Here is a 5,877-nt window from a genome sequence, read left to right as displayed (position 1 = left end):
TTTTTGTATATGCTTTTCAAAACTACCGATTACTACTAAATAATCCATATATAAAAACGCGAAAGTTGTAAGCCTGCAAAAGCCAGTGTCATCATTCTTTGGAAGGAATTTTGTGCTATTTTTAAACGAAATGCTAATCGGGTTTTTGCTCGTCATAATTGATCAAGAATATCTTCTATTCTAGGGAGAGGGAATTTATCTGCTAGCATTTTCTTGTTTATTTGCCGGTAGTCAACTACTAGTCTCGCTTCTTCGCGGAATTAGTCAGTGATTTCTTGGGTACCAAGAGAAGTGGGCTATTATATTCTGATATAGATGGTTCTACAATACCGTCTTTTATCAGTTTGTAAACTTGCCTTTGTATTTCTGGCTTTTGACTTTCTGGGATTCTAGCTTTTTATCTACACAATGGTATTATCGGTTAATATTAATTTTTCTTTATCAAAATTATTAGTTGATATGGTTTCTGTTTCAAGACCAAAAACATCGCTATATTCGGTGCTTATATTCGGTAATTTAGTCAAGTCGTTTTTAAATAACGATGGAAATTTAAGAAGGTTAAATACTTCTGAAGTTCTATGCTGTTTTTTTTTCATCTGCAGTCATTCGCTTTTTATATCTGCACTGTCCACAATGGCGTCTTTATTTGTTGTATTTATTATTCGAATTATTGCATTCTCAGTGTCTACAATTGCACTTGCTATTATTATACCAGGTTTTAATTCCTGATTTGGAATTAAGACGTAAATGTCTTTTGAATAAACATCAATGACTTCAGATCTTGCAGGCAGAACTAATTTATTTTTAGCTGAATGTATTATAGGAATGTTAATATTCCTGAAACTATTGGGCCATACTGTGAACCAATTTTCTTGGTCTTGGAATTCCAAAATACCATTGTATTTTTTATGAAGTCCAAGCCAATTATACCGTCACCTGGTATAGGAAAATTGTCGGGTACTATATGAAATTCGTATGGTATTGCTGCATTTGCAACACACATCTACTTTGTTCGTACCTAGGGACTGTATTGTCCCATGACCTATGCCTGTTATTATGTTTGTAATTTTCCGCAAATTTAGAGTATTTAATTGATTATTTCTGCACTTTAGCAGTGAAATATCTGCACCTGTATATATTAATAAAGTTGCCGTTGAATTAGTATACATATTTTTAAATTTAACAAAAATGCTTAAATTGAGATTGATATTATACATTTTTATTGTTGGTCTGTTCCCAAGGTTGTATCCGTTTTGGTTTCTTCTATAGGAACCTGTTCCTCTATTGTTATCTTGGTTAAATACCGCCGCGATAAATACCTCGTCCTCTATAACTATTATTATAGTTCTTATAATTACCCCTGCAATTACCTTTAATTTGTTAATTTCCTCGGTTATTAGAAACTCGATAGTGACCTTTATTATTATAGTATAGTACGCTGTTCCATTTGCCGGCTATTTCGGAAAAGCACAATTTACAATTCTTTTTCATTGAAATCTATTATTTTGTAGCGTATCTATACGCATTGCTGGCCTCTAGATCATCGTCTATATACGCTGCTTCAAGTGATTTACGGAGATTTTCTATCTCTGATTTATATTACGCTGCTGTTTTACCATGCTGATGTAGATTAATAATTTTTTGCTTTAATGACATCCGTCGATTCGGCCTGAACTGATGCCTTTAATATATTTATTTTACCAATAATGATCTTTTCATGTTCAACCTTGTGTGATAAAGGATCAGTTATCTTAGTTTTGATTACCTCTACTGCTAGTGGTTCCTGATCTTCTTTTGTAAGATCCGCTATTGAGAGTTCCCTGGGGAATCGAAAAAAGTTTCATTTTCTGGCCGTCGAATTAAGGTATTGTGGACGAAATATGTCGAAAATATTCCCTGGACGTTGCCACGCTGTCTGTCATTGTTTCCGGGTTTTACCTCATTAATACCTTTGTTAGAGTATGTTTCATAAGATTCCTCTTCTATTTCTGTCAACTCTATTACCGCTGGTATTTTTAGATCGTGTAGATCTTTTTCTTTGAAATCCTCTTATCTTCCTCTTCATCTACTTCGATAGTTATTAAACTATCAAAAGTTGTAGGTACAAATATGTTTATGTTTCCAGCTCTTCTTCGATTTCCAGCTCGCTTGGGGGCAGGTGCTATCTTCTTCTTTTTTCATTATCTGAATCATTAATGGGGACCAGACCTAAAGGACGATCAACCTTTCCAATTAATAATTCTAAAGAAGTCTAAAATCAAAGTGCTCATAGCCTTCTCGACCTGACCATTACCACGACTTGCTCCAGCTGCAATTAAATGCAGTTTCATCTTTTGTGAAGAGCAAAGTTCAACATGTCTAGCACCTGTAAAACTCCTTACACAAGTTTCTGCACTCAATGTGAAAGTATGATAAACATAATCATAATTGGTAATTGCAGGAATCTGTACTGTTCACACATGTGCATGACATTGTATACAAATTATAATAGTTATGCGCCACAGGTGGTTCCCTCTCTGCAGTCACTGTGGTGGATTCGCCAGTTGGCCGGTGGATGAATCTCCTTTTACTCTTCCGCGTGCAGAGGCGTAGGTTGGTGAATGCAATTGAAGATATAGGATGATTATGTTGGGAAGATGACTGTCTTCCTTTGACTACTGGCCTAGAGACTCAGCTAGCTATTGTAAAATAAAGTGGTTAACGACAGGAAGTCGGAGTTATTGTTTTATGAGCTTGTGCTCTTTATTCTTTGAATATCCAAAACGAACTGGCTTAAAAGCTAACATATAAAAAGCTTCATAGCGGCCTCTGAAAACGTGCAGAGCTTTTGCCGGCTATTTATGAGCTTCCGGGCAAATGCTTGGTCAGCAATTTGACCGGTGCTGGAGTGCCGACGATCAGTCCAGTTAACTCAGTTAACTTACAAGATAATATTGTTTGCCTCACACCGTAAATTTAAAAACAACAATTTTAGATTGTAACACCAAATTATGTATGCACTTGAAAACACTCAATTGAACCTCCTTTGAGCGGTTGTAGCATATTTTAGAGATAAGTGCTATTCATAGAACTCTGTAGATAAGTAGTTTTAGGATTCTCGAATTAAGCTAGGACTTATACACAATAAATTCAGTGAAATTAAAATTCACCAAATGTAGACGTCTTTGATTAAAATCGTTCTAAAATGTGCAATAATATATTCATTACGATCGCTTTTAAAACTAAGCTTGCCTGATTTGTCTATGTGTGTGACATGGAATGCTAACTTTAGGGATAGGATGTAACTCCATTTGTACTTTTACAATTAGAAACTCAGCATGTTGTACAGTTTTCAACAAATCTTCGAACGTCTTTGGCCATGCCCACAAACCAAAAGTAATCGTATTGTTGTGTTGTGTGTTAAGCGATTTCTCCCAGACGGTTAATAACCGACCATCGATATCCACGAGGCAAACAAAATCTACATATTTATACATGTCCTATGCCATAGGCAAATTATATGCAAATTCATTCAATATCTTGACCTTTCTGTTGCTTTGCACGAATTCAATCTTCAGATACTTTGGTTAATTCGATGCGCTTTTCAACAACCTTTTGATATTCAGTCGAGTTTCTCGGAGGAAGTGGATTTCTGTGATTTCTTTTCGATGGGCCTTACGTTTACCTTCTCTTAACTGTATATTGAATGTCTGTAAGTAAGCCCAGATACCGTTTCTGTCTTCGAGTCTCCTCATGTTTTATATTCCAATCGAACTTATTTTTCTTTGCAGCGAGAAAATATAGAGGCTTCAGTAGCTGTGAAAATCCGGGCACAAGCTGTCGAAGTACTATGCTAACCCAATAAACTTTTACGAATCTTGGGGCTGGCAAAGAATTAAATGATACCATTTACAGGCATTTGGACTTAATACTAAATATTCTACAGAAGTTCTTAAGTCCTTAAACATTTTTCAGCAATGAATGAAAACCCAGCCTTTCGTAGAGTATCTAACACAATCTATAACCTCTCAAGTGCGGATTCCTATTAACAGTAAAGGAAACTTGTCGGCAACTGTATTTGAAATTAAACGCGCACCCGCAGAAAGCAGATGGAACTAGTCAGTGAGTGTCGAAGTGGACATACAAGGACGATCACTGCAAGCTGCCCCTATGACAGAGGCCGACCCGGGCCAGAGTAAAACTCAGGGTGAGTTAAACGGTCATTGAGAATAACACAAATTTATCTAGAGAAAAGTTACAGCAGAGTCCGCATCGGGCTCCCCTCTGTGGGCTTGACGTCCGGTGAGGGTGTCGTGTCGCTGCGGTATGATGAGTGGCTGCCGTCAGTGGTTTCGAGTCGCCTTGTTCGGCTGGGAAGTAAAAGAAGAACAGGTGCTCTCGGCCTGTCGCTGTACGAGCCATAGAAATTTACAAGATAAATAAAAATGTGAACAAATATCAACACATTTTTCAAAAATTTGGGCGTGGCAGGCGTGTGCGGTTTGCGTTGGAATGGCCGTGGGAACATGGGTCAAAAAGCTTGCGTTGCGTCTATGTCTCTGGAATCTGTATGCTTAATCTCAACCTTTTAGCTTTTATTGCTCCTGATATCTCGACATTCATTCGACGGATAGACAGACGGACGGACAGGGCCAGATCGACTTGGCTATGGATCCTGATCAAGAATAGGCAGAATTCTTCTGCCTGTTTTTTTTTTTTTTTTTGTGTATATTTTTGTATTTGTTTTATATATATTATTTATTTAAGAATTAACAAACACTATAGTGTCAGAGGCCAAAAATAAAAAAAAACCATCCAAATATATTTACGCATAAAGTAACCAAATTGTCTCCAAATAGTCCAAATATATCTAGCCAAAACGAGTTTTTGCTTCAAAACTAACGGTTTTTGTGAAGCGAAATTGCATGCATTGTAATTTCTGCATTCCAAAAGCAAACTTCAAAGGCATCACACTTTCAGTGAGGAGCTTCGATTTAAATAATTTAAAGTGGATTTTAAAGTAGAAGGTATTTACTTTGTATACAAAAACTTATAATTAACTAATCGGTTTACTAAGTTAAGTAAAATTAATATCTTCAAATGGCCTTTTTATCGTCTTTTTTGTGCGTATTTTCATGTTTACTTAAACTTTTAGTTGTGTTCCTCAAAAATGCAGAGCTAGATTCCTTATATATTAAATTAAGCATAGTTTTAAGGTAATAAAAGTGTTGAGTTCAGCTGCGGAAACTTGCGGATGTGCTTGTAATATTGAATCTACTAAACGCCCATATTTGTTATTTTTGGGTTAAGTTTGTGTGGTTATGTCTTTTGTGTTTGTGTATAATCTTCCATGTTAATTTAACTTTTATTATATTAAACAAGTAATTATATTTACTTGTTTAAATTTATTTTTGCTTATGGAAGACGATTCAGAGCTCTGTGTGTTTTCACACCTATATATTTTTGATTTATGGTGCACAAAGAAGGGTACCCACGGAGAAAAATTACAAGAAGTCATCAGTACAATGTAATATTGAAAATAGCGGACACATGCCTATGTTGAAAAAATTTGTCAAGTATATTGGAGCTTCAAGCTGAGGTAGTCGAAACACTTACTGATGATTGTGTTAAAAAATTTTTATTAATTGGAAAATGGAGATTTAATGGAAGAACCGGTCATAGCGAATATAATCAAAAGTTTCCCAATAATGATTTACAGGATAAAAGTTTATTTGATACATCCTAATTTCAAAATATAACCAACAAATAATTTGGAAAAACTACAGACTATCGTCAACACGTTACTACAGGCTAGTACGATATCAATTTAAAAAAGAGACAACCAAACTTTCAATCGAAGACGAAAAGTATTTTAAGGAAAAAATAAACCTTCTGAAT

At 35.5% G+C, this 5,877-nt stretch overlaps 1 long non-coding RNA gene across 2 annotated transcripts; it reads left to right on the top strand.

Moving 5' to 3' along the window:
* The first annotated feature begins 3,563 nt into the window (after positions 1-3,563).
* LOC116801102 lies at positions 3,564-4,878 on the top strand. 2 transcript variants are annotated; one of them, XR_004361775.1, is made up of 3 exons: positions 3,564-3,691; positions 3,771-4,186; positions 4,244-4,878. It is a non-coding gene; the product is annotated as an uncharacterized LOC116801102 (long non-coding RNA). The 2 variants fall into 2 exon arrangements; XR_004361774.1 differs by having other exon boundaries at positions 4,235-4,878.
* The last annotated feature ends 999 nt before the right edge of the window (positions 4,879-5,877 follow it).

The sequence above is a fragment of the Drosophila sechellia genome, chromosome 3L (genome assembly GCF_004382195.2).
Source record: "Drosophila sechellia strain sech25 chromosome 3L, ASM438219v1, whole genome shotgun sequence".
Classification (NCBI taxonomy): Eukaryota; Metazoa; Arthropoda; class Insecta; order Diptera; family Drosophilidae; genus Drosophila; species Drosophila sechellia.
This window is presented reverse-complemented; position numbering and strand designations above follow the sequence as displayed.